The 14056-nt window shown below is 55.3% G+C and overlaps 1 protein-coding gene across 4 annotated transcripts in view; it reads right to left on the bottom strand.

The window, feature by feature from the left end:
* The window catches only part of NDST1 (N-deacetylase and N-sulfotransferase 1), a 59077-nt gene that overhangs the window by 30914 nt on the left and 14107 nt on the right, over window positions 1-14056 (bottom strand). Inside the window, exon 1 of one of the 4 annotated variants that reach the window (XM_042949196.1) lies at window positions 7689-8232. The exons of 2 other annotated variants lie outside the window; for them this stretch is intronic. The gene's annotated coding sequence lies outside the window, so the exon portion shown is untranslated. Of the gene's footprint in view, window positions 1-7683; window positions 8233-14056 lie in introns of those variants that run through there. One more of the 4 variants, XM_042949179.1, reaches the window with a different exon arrangement.

The following is a 14056-nucleotide window of genomic DNA, read 5'->3' on the forward strand; positions in this document are numbered from 1 at the left end:
GCCAGCACAGTGGGTGGGGAGGTACAGCTGCCTGGATGATGCCCTGCCTGCCTGCCATGCCTGGGGACACCTGCCCACTCCAGCCACCCAACCACACTTCCCCTGCAGGCCTAGGTGCTGTGGTCAATGGCCCTTGGTCTATTGCGTTAACAGACTTTCAGCGTAGATGTTAACGATGCAAGCAACAGTCTCAGGCATCTAGGGGTCAAAGACCCCTGTAGGAATCTGACAACATTTTTCCATAAAAAATATGCATAGCTGCTGAAAAATCTTGTAACAGTTTCAAGGAGTCCAGACCCCATGTCCCCAAACCTGTCCCTGGACCTGAAGTCCTATGTTAAGAAAGCCTCATGGTTACACGCAGACTGGAGCTTCATTCACACCCAAGCTCAGTCGCCCAGCAGCTGTGTGATCTCAGGCAAGTTATTTAGCTTCTCCGTGCCCCCACTTTCCTAATCTGTAAAACAGCAAAGTTTAACACGCTCTCATGGTTGTGAAAATTACAGGAATCGATACACTGAAAGCACAGAGACCACGCCTGGCACACGGCACTGAATAAGGGTCAGCCGCTCTTACCAATCACTCCAGTTGCTTCCTCAATGTAGGCACAGTGTGGGTATAACTGAGCCCACAAAGCCTGAACAAGCCAGCTCCAATGCTCTCTCTCCAGTCTCTGACAGCCAGTCCTCAGAATCCCAAACCCCCATTTTCAGAGGCCCTGGCTTTTCCCTCGAGCCAGATGGATGAGCAGGGGCCAGATGGTCAAAGGCCAGGAGGCCAGAGAGAAGGCATGGCAAAGCCCAGGCCCAGGAGAGGGCAAAGAGAGAAAGAGAGGGGGCCAACCAGCCCCTGTCCCCAGAGAGGCCAAATACTCTGGGGTGGGGGTGGGCAGAGGGCTAGATGCTTCATGAGCCAAGTGCCAGCCACCACCATACTGGCGAGAGGGGCCTCCAGCACTGTCCCCCACTGCAACGTTCTCAAAGGCCTGGCACCAGCCATTCAAAACCTTCCACACCCACCTGCATTCCAGAGCCCCTGTGGCTCAAGGGATGGAGAACTAGGGGGCTTCTAATCCCCTTGGAGCCACCAAGTCCTTCAGGACAGCTGGGGGCTGAGGCCTCAATGCTCCCCCTGCTGCCCAGGGCCTGCTTGGGTCTTGCGGACATCACCAGCAGTTTTCCTAAACTCCAGCCTCGCCCAACCAGTCACCAATCTTGGTCATGCATCTAGGCCTTTGCTAATGAAGTTCCCATTGCTGGAATGCCTCCCCCTCCCCCTTGGGACACTTACTCATCCTTCAAGACCCCGGTTCCAATGTCATCACTTCTCTTAAGTCATCCCTATCCACCACCCCCTTTCCTGCTCCCAAGTCCCATTCCTCAGACTTTCACGGGCCCCATCCCCCTCCATAGTGCTGCACAGGAAAACCAGGACCCTCGGGCCAAGACAGGATGCAAATGTGCATTCTTTGGCTTGCACAGCTTTTTACTTAAATTTGAGATCAGTTATCAACATTTTAACATCACGAGACTTCACATAAAAGTTAGGACTTCTAACTTCTCTTTAAAAAGAACATGTCCAGGGGCACCTAGATGGCTCAGTCAGTTAAGTGTCCAACTTCGGCTCAGACAGGTCAGAGCCTGGAACCTGCTTCGAATTCTGTCTCCCTCCCCCTCTGCCCCTCTCCCACCTGTGCTCGCTCTCTCTCTCTCTCTCTCTCTCTCTCTCAAAAGTAAATAAATAAACTTAAAAAAAAAAGGGGGGGCATGTTCAGGGGACCTGGGTGGCTGTCATTAAGCATCTGACTTCCGCTCAGGTCATGATCTCATGGTTGGTGAGTTCAAGTCCCACATCAGGTGAGCACGAGCTCTGCTTTGGGTGAGTCCTGCTTCTGTCTGTCTGTCTCTCTCTCCCTGCATCTCTCTCTCTTTGCCCCTCCAGGGATTCTCTCTGCCCCTCGCTCACTTGCACCCTCTATAAATGAATGAATGAATGAATGAATGAATGAATGAATACTTAAATAATAAAAATAAAAAGAGCACGTTTGGCTGACACTGGGCACGCACCCCCAGAGGCCACCATCAGCTGAGGTACGCATTCTCCAGTTAACACAGTCCCATAGTCGACCTCCTTCCTTCATTTGGCTTCCCGCCCAGTCCCTGGGTGCACCTGAGTGTGAGGTCCATGCAGAGGAGACTCCAGGTATTTCTATACACAACTCTGCACCCTGTAGGCTCCAGAACCCGGGGCAGGAGCAGGACTGACTGACCTCTGCAGGGGCAGAGGCCCTTCCTGACACCCGGCACATAGGCCCTCCACAAATACTAATTTCATTCCTTCTCCTTCCCCACATGCCTGGGTGCCCCAAAGGGCAGGGAAGCCCCCACCACTCTCCCCAGGCCTAGGTTCTAATTGAATACTCAAGATATGAATGACTCATAATGACCTGTTATTACTCCTAATGTACAGATAAGGAGACTGAGGCTTCAAAGTGAAATGACTTGCCCCAGTCACATAGGAAACCACTAAATCTTGACTCAAATGGGTTTCCTCCCTAACTTCAAAAATTTGGCCTTTCATTCCTCCATGAAACCCAGGGGCTTCTATAATAAAAATAATAACAACAATGATACCATTATAATTATCGCCGTTGTTATTTTCACTGCTACCACATTTCAAACGTTTACCACAAGCCTGGCTGGTACTGTGTTTAGCACTTTTACATGCCATATCTCATTTAAGCCTTAAACTACTGTCATTATTTACATTTACAGTTGAGGGAAATGAGGCTCAGAGAGGTTAAGTCACTTGCTCAAAATCACACAGCTAGTCCGTGGCAGAGCTGAAATTTGAAGCCAGACCCCAGGAGACAGAGGTGGCTCCAGAGCCTGCAGGGACATGTTAGCTGGGATGGGGAGAGCAGGAGGGGGCCTCGGCCACTGAGGCCTCTAGCTCTTAGCCAGGCTCCCACTGTGCTCTCTCAGCCCCAGACCCAGCTCTCCCTGCCAAGGTGCTGGGGATAATGAATGAGATGCTCTGGTTGTCATGGAGATACCATGGCAACGCTGCACTTTCGGGAAATACCACGGTAACTGTGGCCACTGCTCTGGAGTTGAAAGTCACTCCCTACCCCACCCACCCCCCCTTACTCCAAAATGCTCTGGTTCCCCCACAATCCTGTGTAGGACCTGGAGAGAAAGGAGGCAAAGGCCAAGGGCCTTCCAGAAACCAAGGTGTTTAGAATCAGGATTGGGGAGAGGGTCCGTCTCTGCCCTGGATGGGCAGGTCAACACCAGGAGTAGGACCAAGAACTCTCAGAGGCTGAGCGTCCTGTGCCTTTCATGGTGAAGCACACCTAATGACCCAGCCCTCACGTTTACCTGGCGCCTACTGTGTGCAGCAGACCTCCTGTGAAGGGCGGCACGTGTCATTCTGTGAGGTGGCCATGCACCAGCTGCTAGCATTACAGTTAAGGGCTTAGACTAGAGCCAGCCTGCCTGAGCTTGAATCTTGCATCCATTATTTACTAGCCTTGTGATCTTTGAGCAAATCCCTCAACCTCTCTGAGACTTGGTTTCCCCAAGTGTAAAACAGGCTTTATATATTCGCAGGGCTGCTGCCCGGACTAAAAGAGATGACGTGTGCAAAACAGCGCAGGGCCCGGCACACGGCGATATAGGCTGGTAAAATGATTAGCCATTTAACAGATTTGGAAACTGAGGCTCAGGAAGCAACTGGCCCAGGGCCACCTACCAAATTCACAGTGGATCCAGAAGGAGAAGAAACGGCGTCAGGTTTGGGAGGACATTGGAAGTGGGGCACAGCAGATGGCCCATCCCCTGTCCCCTCGTTGTACTTACAGAGCACCACTAGGCACCGAGAATGGCCCTGGGCACTGGGAAGTAGGCTTTACCAAACCCCAAGGTTTTAGGTTTCTGGTGTGAAGCTGCTGCAGGGTAAAATGCAGGAAGGTCCCTGCAGCCCTGGGTGCTCACCTAGCCCAGCTTTTATTTCCCGCCTGGGTCATTCCTGACACCCTCCCCAGATGCCCCATACTCCTATGCATATAGACGCACGGGCAAACTCACACGGTGCCGACACGTTCAAATGGTATCGTCACAGCCATCTGGGCCACAGGCACAAGTACGGGGTGGGGAGCTGAAGGAGGTGCAGGAAGAGCCCCGCAAACAGCCTCAGAAGTATGTGAATGGGCATCCGGGCCTGGGGGAGGAGGGCTGGCTGCAGGCCTGGGCAGTGGCAGCCCCACAGGCAATCCCAGGGCCACTCCCCACAGCTGACCCAGCCCCTCCCGGCCTGTCCCACCCCCAGCACAATCACACCCACCACCCACCACCCGGCCACACCCCGAAGCCGCCCAGCTCCACCAGCCACCCGGCCTCAGCCTGCCCCACCCACCACGCACAGTGCAGCACAGAAAATCCTCCACATTTGCTTCCCAGCTGTGCAGGAGTTTCTCCAGCCCAATTACACCCCTGGGAGGCCGAACCAGAAGCAAATCCCTTCCTCTGCTGGAATTCGCTGCACACCCCATCCCCCACAGGCCCGCAGTGCCGCCTGGCCGAGGGCCCAGCCGCTGCCCATCAGTCACCCCAGAGTCCGGAGTCCGGGGCCGCCACCAAGGGACTGTCGGCAGTCTGGCTCAGAGCCTCGGGGCTGCAGTGTGAAGTCCACCCCGCGGTGAGCACATGGGGACACTGAGATCCCGAGAGAGAGAGAGAGAGAGAGAGAGAGAGCGAGCAAAGGATCCCCTGCCCCCACGCCCACCTACCTTGACCCATTTTCTTGTCCACTAAAAGCCTGCCCATCCTCCTCCAAGACCAGCTGTGGCTTTCAAAGTCCTAGATGAGCTCTCCTGCTCTGTGTCCCATCATGCAGCGCTGGATGCGTGCCGCCAGATGCCAGGGCCTCTCGGGACTGGAACACTGGTCCCCCAACCTCACCAAAAGCTCTTCAAAGCAGACGTGGTCTCCTACCCACAGTAGGTGCTCAAGACAGATGTGCCCTTGCCAATTACCTTCCCCTTTGGGGATCCGAGCCAAATGCATCAATGCTAGGAACTCATTTATTGGACACAATATGCCGGTATGACATGCTCATTTAACCCTTACCGCAGCACTGTGACCTACCTTCCCCTCATTTTACAGATGAGGACAGTGAGGCCCAGAGGGGGCGTGCGACTTGCCCCAGCCCACGGAGCTAACGAGTGGGTGACAAGGATCTCGCACAGGCCACCAGCTCCAGAGCCTGTGATCCTCAGCTGTCAGCAACACGGGTCCCCTGTGTTCGCCCGGGACGGCTACCACACTCTACCGCTCTGGACATCCTATTCTCTGCTCCCTTTGAATGGTGCTCTGTCTGTCTTTGTTTTCATCCATTTTATGCGTGTTTTAACATCAAAAGCAGCCTCTCACGATCTGTCTTGGAGGAAGACCCACAAATCAGCCATCAATCAACAAGCAAACAAAGCATTCCCTGCTGGTTCACTCCCAGGTTCCTAACCTGGGATTTGTTCTGGGTTCCCCAGCAGGGAATGCTCAACAAAAAAACCTCAGGAACTTAGACCCTACTTGTTGAGAAGCTGTCTTTCCTCCAACAGGCCCGGAGTTGAGAGTTTACCTATGCACTAGCTCTGAAGAAAGGGTTTCGCAAGCAAACAAACAAGACAGCCTGTGGGGAGGGGCGGAGTCAGGAACAAGACAGGTCAGGACCAGCTGCCCCCCAGTCCCACCAAAGCTCCTAACAGACCAAGACGGGGAGGCCCATCACAGGGCATGCTCTTCACTAGCCCATGAAGCTTCCCCAAATAGGGCTCTCTCCACCCAACCCCCAAATCCATCGATGACAGAGTTGAATCCATTCCTATTTTTCTTAGGCTCAGATCATAGGCATTCAAAAGGAATGGAATGATAGTTCCCTGCAAATCTCATAACCTCCCTGCCGGACGGCAGCCAGCACTGGCTGAGCTCCTGATAACTCACCAGCCCCACACTGGGTCAGTGCTGAGAGTCTGCTCTGATCTGTCACACCCAATCCTCACACCCAGAGAGGTGGGGTCACTGATATATGCACTTTACAGATGAGGAAACCTAGGCTCAGAGAGGGTAAGCAACCGACTGAAAGTCACCCAGCTAGGCAGAGGCAGAGCTTAGGATGACCCTGGGCCAGTCCTCCAAGGTGGGCTATTTGTAACCTATAGACAGTCCTTATGCTCAGCATTCCACACCATTCTTGAGTGAGGTCTGTGGCCTAGAGAGGTTTCCTGCCGATGACCCATCCCAGCTACCTAAACACAGGCTGACCCAATTTCTTCAGGAATGGGAAAGTCTTTACTGGCAGAGTAGGACACCAAAGGTTCCCAGAAAGGCAAGACCTCAGCCAGAGGGTCCTCACCTTCCCCTGCCCCAGGGGCCTCGGTCACCTCTGACAAGCAGGTGTCCATGTTAGAAAGGGGGCCGCCTCCATGGCCCAGGCAGCAGCCTCAAGTGAAGGAAGAAGAGACGAAGGAGTGAGGGTAAGAAGAAGTAGGACATCTCAACTTCGAGGGCCAACTCGAAGGAAAATGGTGACCAGCATGCCTCAGGGGTCTGTGGCACACCAGGTACTACCATGACCCCATTTATTTGTCATTTTTTCCCAGTGACGTAGAAACAAGTTTATCATGCCCTGAACCTCCCCACCCCCATCTGCCACCCCTGCAGAGGAGCCAGGCAAGGCTGGTCAGTCCCAGCCCCTGTCCTTCCACGGGTCCACCCCAGGTCACCAGATGCCCCCCGAGAGATTCCATAAAGCAGCTGTACTGCTAGGCGGTGGGGAGCGCTCCATCTCATGGGTACAGAAGCCAAAACCCATGTGGGCCTGGGGTCCACATCAGCATCCCAGCCCTGCCACTCGCTCCCTAGGTGCCCCTGGGCAAGACCCTTACCTTCTCCTCACCTCTGTTTCCTCCACTAGACAACGAGGGGTGTGCACTAGATCGGAAGTTTGTGACCTCCCGGGTTACAGAACCCTTCCAGAATCTATGAAAGCTGTTAGAGGGCTCTCCCCAAACAGATACTGCATTCCAAACAAATGCAGGGTGGCTGTGACCACTCCCCCATCCCCCCCCCCCCCAAACACACACCAAATAAGAACAGGGGAACTGCCCAGGAGTCCTGGCTTTGACATGTTGTGGCTTTCACAAGTGTAGACAAGACTGAGGCCATGAATGTGACCTCTCAGCACCCTGGGACCTCGCCATTCCTGCTCCCCCCAATGGCCCTGCAGTATTCTTTAACTCTTGGACCTGTTGGCTTCCGTGGGTTCACAGGATCACGGAACTATCAAGAGAAACAGCCCTTCCTTCCTACCCCTCTGCCACTACCTCCTCCTCCAACAGGAATCTGCCAGGTCAGCCCCGAGCCATCTCTCTGGGGCTGCCCCAGGGGCTGAGACACTTCAGGAACCTGCTCCTGGTCCTAAATGCAGACAGGACCCAGGGCCAGGCTTGGGGCCAGGCTGTCCCACTCCCTGCACACCCGGGCCCCTCCTGCATGGCTGTGAACGTGCCCACACTACTGGTGCACACACATCCAGACACACCTGGGAGGACTGGACAGAAGGGAGGGGCCTAGGGGCTGTGGTCAGAGGGTAAGGGAAGGCCGGGGAGAGAATGATAAGACCCACCAGACCTCCAGGCAGCAGCGCTGGGCTCGGCTTCCCTTCACTGCGTCCTCTTAATGGCTGCACGCTCCTCACTTGACGAGGCCGCACCTAATCCCAGAGCTAGGACAAATGGCATTACTTTCAGCCAGTCCCCTCCCTGGGAGGGAGGGAGGGAAAGAGGGAGGGAGTGGTGGCTCTAGGGCATCCTGAGCCACCAACCATGTTCCGGAAGCCTCCAGGCCCCTCACCACCAGGTTCCTTGCCAGAGGCCACCGGCCCCTCCCTCCCGGACCTCAGGAAGAGGATGTCCTGCTTGCTTCTGCCCCACACTCAGGGGCCCCACAACAGGCAGAGGCCCCAGCCTGGAGGCGCCTTCCATGGAGGAGGAGAAAGCACGTCCCTGGCCCTCATGCTGATGGGCCCTCCAGACACTCTCACGAAAGGTGCAGCCGGCAGTGGAGGAACCCGCGCTGGCCGCAAGGAAATCTGCTCTATGGCTACAGCTCCACCTGACTTCCTATGTGAAGCAAGAGCCTTCCCCCTCCAGACCTGCTTCCCCACCTGTCCTGAAAAGAACAGGAAGTAGGCCCGATATGATGATATGATATCCGCTCAGCTATCTGGGCCCGCTGGTGGTAACACTGGCTTCTGGGCCCTGCCCCCATCCCGACTCAGCTGCGGGGTCCTTCCCACTGTCCGCCCAGCAGAGGAGGAAGAAGGGTAACTGCCAGAGTGTGGAAGGTGTAGAATCCAGACCAGCGTGTTGAGGTGTTAGGTGAAAGGGCCTTAGGTAGCCCAGAGAGGAGAAGCAACATGGCCACGGTCACACAGGCAGCTGGAAAAGGGCCAGGCTAGCCTGGCTTTACTCTTTAGCAGTAAACACGTAGGACTGTCCACATGCAGGAGTATCTGCCTTTTTAGAGGACGTCAAGGAGAGCACAAGGCAACTTGCTAATGGCAGAATTCCAGGCCCTGAGAGTCAGGGTAGGAAAAAAAAAGATGGAGTTTTTGTATGCGTGGGCCCAGGGACAGAGACTGGGCTAATTGTCCAAGTCCCCTCATGTCACGTCATAAGGGTGGCCCAGGACCACCTTCCGGGGCCTGGATAAATCCTAAGAACTCCTGCAGGGATTAGCGGCCTTGGCTACCTCTTAACAGCCACCTGAGGACTAGCCGACAGGCCCACTGGTGGTGATGGGGCCACTGGCCCAGATGGATGTCCCAAGACTAGGCTGCCCACAAGACAGGAAAGCCTTAGGGAGACTGAAAAAGTTCCAGGCCCTGTGGCCAGCGCAGAGGGAAGCCAGATGCGCTGGGAGCAACAAAGAGGAAGGGTAAGCTTCGAGTCACTTAGAGCCACGGAAGCTCCCTAATCTCCTGGAGGCCTGGTGGGCACAGCACGGGCCTGCTGAGACCCAGGAGGCTTTCCTCAAGGCACGCATGAAAGTGGCCTCATCTCTCTAGATGTGCTGGGGCTTGTTGCCACGACGGGGGCCCGCCACCAACACGCATTGAGTGTGAGGGCCTCAACATGCTTACATGGAGGCACAGCTGGCAGGGGAAGGGGTAGGAGGTGGTGGGAGGCAGGGAGGAGGGCCTCACTTTCTCTGGAACACAGAAACTAGAGAGCATAGAGTGAAAAGTATCCGGTGACCTACTTACGGCAGATTCCTTTTAAAGGGGCCCGAGGGGCCTCTGTGAGACTCTTAGAAGGTGCCTCACAGGTGTCCCTGCACTCCCAAGGCTGGTGGCTCAGTTCCTGGGGTCAGGAGACTGGAGTTCTGGTCCCAGACCTGACTGGGGGGAGGCAAGTGAGGCAGCAGACACAAACGGTAAAGAGGCGCCCACTCTCAGATGTTGCTGTGTGCACTTGCCCGATGCTGAGAGGGAGCACCATCTCCCAGTAGCACCCGAGAGTGAGGGGCTCCTTAAAGTTCACCCGAGGCCCAGCCCTCCTCTAACCCGCCAGTGACCTCGGCCAAGCACCTGCTCTTCTCCAGGACCAGCTTTTGTCACCGGCAAAGCGAGCAGTGCCAGATGACTCCAAAGGCCCTGCTGCTTCCAAGCTGGGCATCTCTGACCTACAGCTCATCCCCAGAAATGGGCACAATGGTTCCCTCTCCCATCAGTCCTCAAACTCCAGGCAGAAAACACATTATACCACCATCCTATATAACCACGCGTGGCGCCCTTTGCCGAATGCTTGGCCTCCACTTCATCAGGGCTTCATCTTACAAGTATGGAAGCTGAGGCTCGTGGAAGTTAAGCAACTTGCTAAGGCCCCCAGTTGGGAAGTGCTTAGCTGAGATTCGAACCAGTGTCTGGCTATAATCCTACATTCCATGGCATTAGCCACAGATAACCCAAAATCCACCAGGGCCTGGAAGATGCCACTGGGTCTTTGCACCTCCCACACCTTCGAGTGTGCGGTGGTGAGGCTGATGTGAAAGGCAGGCTGGTGGAGGCCGGGAGCAGGCAGGCAGGCATGGGAAGCCCGTGTGGGCGCTGAGCATTTGCAGACTGACCAGACTGCAGCCAAGCCAGTTGTCCACCCCTGTGGCTACAATGTCCTCATCGCCATCAGCACACCGCAGCCACTGCCGTGCCATTTTTAAATCATTACACAGATGCAAAGCTTTTTCACAGACATTGCTTTAGCATCACATGACAGCCTTACAAGAACATAGCAGGGATTTCTTCCACCCTTCTCGAATGAGGAAAGTGGGGTTCCCAGAGGAGGAGTGATGTCCCCAAATGCACACAGTGAGGCAGTATTTGAGAGTGAACTCGGAGCGCCCATCTTCTGCCTCCCAGTCCAAAGCTTTGTTGACTCCTCCGCGCCCTCGACCTTCAGTTCAGTCAGCGTTTATAACAATGACCATTTTTGAGAGCTCAGTCCTCGCAGGTATAATATCCTTCACACATGATCTCATTTAAACCCCCCCCCCCCCATTAATTAAGTACTACTACTGTTTGCCTTTCACAGAGACACTGAGGCTCTGAAATTGTGGCTATCTTGCCCCAGGTCACCATGCTAGGAAGGGAGAGCTGGCTCAGAACCTCTGTGCTGCGCTGCTCAGTCTGGGACCGGAAGGGAGACCAGACACGCTCAAGCAGCACGTGTGCCTGGCAGGTTAGGCAAGAGTATGATAATAGGAAGACAAACAAAGCTCTCAGAGAGCCCACAAGACAGAGGCTGTTACAAACATCCGGGCAGGAGGCCAGGAGTCTAAGCAAAGGACATGGGAACAAAGGGAGGTGACAGATAGTAGGGCGGTGGCCTTGTGAGACCTTGGTCAAGTGCCTTGCTCTCTCTGGATCTCAATTTACCCAGCTATTAAGAGAAGTCCCTGGAATATCTCCAGAGCCCCCTCCATCTCTAAAAATGCTTGGACCCTGGGAAAACAAGCAATGCCTAATGACAGCCTGGCTGTGAGCCCTGGGGGCTCCGAAATGTCCTTTGCCATCCTGGCATGGCTCAACTGAGGAGAAACAGGCTTGCGAAAGCCCAGGGCTCAGCCGGCATGCCTGGGCACCAGTGAAGTGTGGGTCTTGAGGGGGCCACATTCCTCCGCCCGTCGTCAACCTCTCCACGGCTCCAGTGCAGCAAGCACCACCCAGCCTGGACCGAGACCAGGAACCGAGGCCACAGTCAAGTGCCCAGTGGAATGCTACTCCGGGCCTGCCCCGCCCCCCCCCCCCCCAGCCCTGTCCAGAGCCCTACATGTAACTCAAGTCCCCTCAATGTCACCCACCCCTCAAAGCCCCACATTTACATTCCCTAAGGTCAGTCACTGGCATGTACAGCCCAAGAGGCCTGTAGGAGAACTTAAGGAAAAGAATCACTCCATCCCTGAGGGACCTGTGCAAGGCAGAGGCTGCTCATGCCAGGTCAGTGAAGACCCCCACCTGAGGAAGGCAGGAGAACCCAGTAGGGCCAGCCCCCAGTTCTCACTCTGGCGGGTAGAAGGGGTCAGGGACTTACCAAGAGGACTCAGGCCAAGTCCCCACACTCGCAGCTGCTCTCACATCACATGTGCAACACACTCCTACTTAGTAACCTGCCATGGCTCCCACTGCCCCCAGGCGAAACCCCTTCCCCTGACCCACCGCACAGGTCACTGCTACTAACAGCCCGAGTTAACAGAGAATGGGATGTGCCAGGGCCTTTGCTGCATGTTTTGTGCAAATGTTCTCATTTAACTCTCACTGCAACTCGGACACAGGTACCATGGTTGGCCCATTTTCACAGATGAGAAAATTAAGGCTCAGAGAGGTTATGTTCCTGGCCCAGAGTCTCACAGCGAAGCAGCAGGGCAAAGATGCACACCCATACCTGGACTCCGAAGCCCAGGTTCTTAACCACCGTGCTATGCGGCCGCCTCAAGCGTAACCTTCCACCCTCAGAACCCTGGGGCAAGCTCACCACTTCTGTGTACAAGAGGGGAAACCAAGGCCCAGAGTGATAGCTCTCTCTATTGGTAGCAGAGCCAAGACAAGGCCTGAGGCCTCCAGGGCTCACCTCCAGCCTGCCCCCTCCGCCCCCCCACCCCCCCGACCAAAGAGCCATGCCAGGTAGAAAGGCTGGGACCACCATGACAGCGAGCCATCAGAATCTGCCTTTTTCCTCCGAAGGGAAAAGCAGTAGGAGGCTGTCAAAGAGAGAAAAGAACATGAAGGGCCCAGAAACATTTGTTCTTAGAGAACAGAGTCTCAGAGTTCGGGAGGGCAGCCCTCACACCCACACAGGAATTGCCCCTTCAGCAGCAGGAATACAAGGCCCAGGACCAATCTCTACTCACGTGCCCTCCACTCCAGCCAATGCTCCGGTATAACGCATCTGACCTGAAATCTCCATTTCTCTCCCCAAACCTGCTCGTCATGCAGCCTTCCCTGTCTCAGTAAATGACAACGCTGTCCTTCCAGTGCTGCAGGCCAGAATCCTTGCTGTGGGCACCCGCTTCTTCTCACATCCCACACCCAATCCATCAGCTTATCCAGTGAAATTGAGCCAGAATCCGACCTCTGGCTCCCTTCCGCACAGTGGTCACACTGAGCCCTCCTTCATCTGAGTGCCTACGGGGGCTTTCCACCCTGCCGTCACTTCTCGGGTGGTAGTGCACTCAGTCCTTCCCAAATGTGTGCTGGAACAAGGGCGGCCTCTGCCCCCCCTCAGCAGCTTCACCTTTACTCACACTAAACAGCAAAGTCCTCTCGAGTCTGCCCTCCCTCCGGTCCCATCCCCGACAAGGGTGACTCTTCTTTCTGTCCCAGCCACACCAGCCTCCTGGCTGTCCCTCAGATACACCCCCACACCCTCCTGCCTCAAAGCCTTTGCGGTGCTGTTTCCTCTGCCTGAAATGCTCTTCCCCAGACAGCCCGTGGCTCCCGCCGCCTCCCTCGTGGAGCCTGCCGGCCCTCTTACCAGAGGCTTTCCACCACTGCCCAACACAGGAGGGCCATTTGCTCAAGTCACTCTTTCTACCCCCAACCAAGCTTTATTTTTCTTCCAGGCACCTCTTGCCACCTGAAAAACAGCCAGTATTGAACTGGTATTCGCTGCTTTGTTGATCTTGCCCCACCGCTAGAATGTCAGCCCCAAGTCCAAAACAGGGACATGGTCTGTTTTGCCCACCGCTGTGTCCCAGGGCAAGGAAAAGCACCCAAACAAGGCAAATGCTTGACAAAAAAAGCATTTTTTTGAACACATCTTTTGGTTTCTGCAGCTCCTGGAGACGCTTGGAGGCTGTGTCGCTTGGAGGCTGATCACCTGTGCCAGCTGAAACCCCGAGGGTTGTCACATGAACAGTTCCTGGCCAAATCCCCAACCTGTCCTGGGACAACTGACTGCTTGCACCAGAACAGGACTTTTCCTGGCCCCTGTCTGAAGCCTTTACCACCCTTTTGGCCACTGCAGGAGAACTTCTGGGTCTGACAGCTGGCTCCACAGGGCGGCTCCAGCCACTGGCAGGAGCAGAGACTGGGCTGCGGCTGCCAGCTCTCCCAGCCCCCCAGTGCTGCCGGGTCCCGGGTCCAGCATCTGACAAAGGTTGCCCCACGCTCCCAGCAAAAGGAGGCGGAGGAGGCCGGCCCGGTGCCACGCCTGCCCTTTTCCTGTTGGAGCACTGAGGGCCATCAGAAGGAAGCTTTGTCTCCAGAATAAAGAGCATGAAGCCCAGTGCCAGGGAGAGACGGGCACCGAGGGGGCTGGCCCATCAGACAGTTTAAGGAAAAACAAAACAAAAAAAATGGGATGGAGAATGTTTGAAGGCTAATTTGCACACCCCACCGGTCTCATGCCTCCAGGGTGGCTGTGACGGTGTAACTTCACTTTTCCAGGCCCTAGCCTGGAGGTCAACACAGACAATCAGATGATTGTCCCAGCTGGGTCAAC

This window comes from Panthera leo, chromosome A1 (genome assembly GCF_018350215.1).
Source record: "Panthera leo isolate Ple1 chromosome A1, P.leo_Ple1_pat1.1, whole genome shotgun sequence".
NCBI classification, from domain to species: domain Eukaryota; kingdom Metazoa; phylum Chordata; class Mammalia; order Carnivora; family Felidae; genus Panthera; species Panthera leo.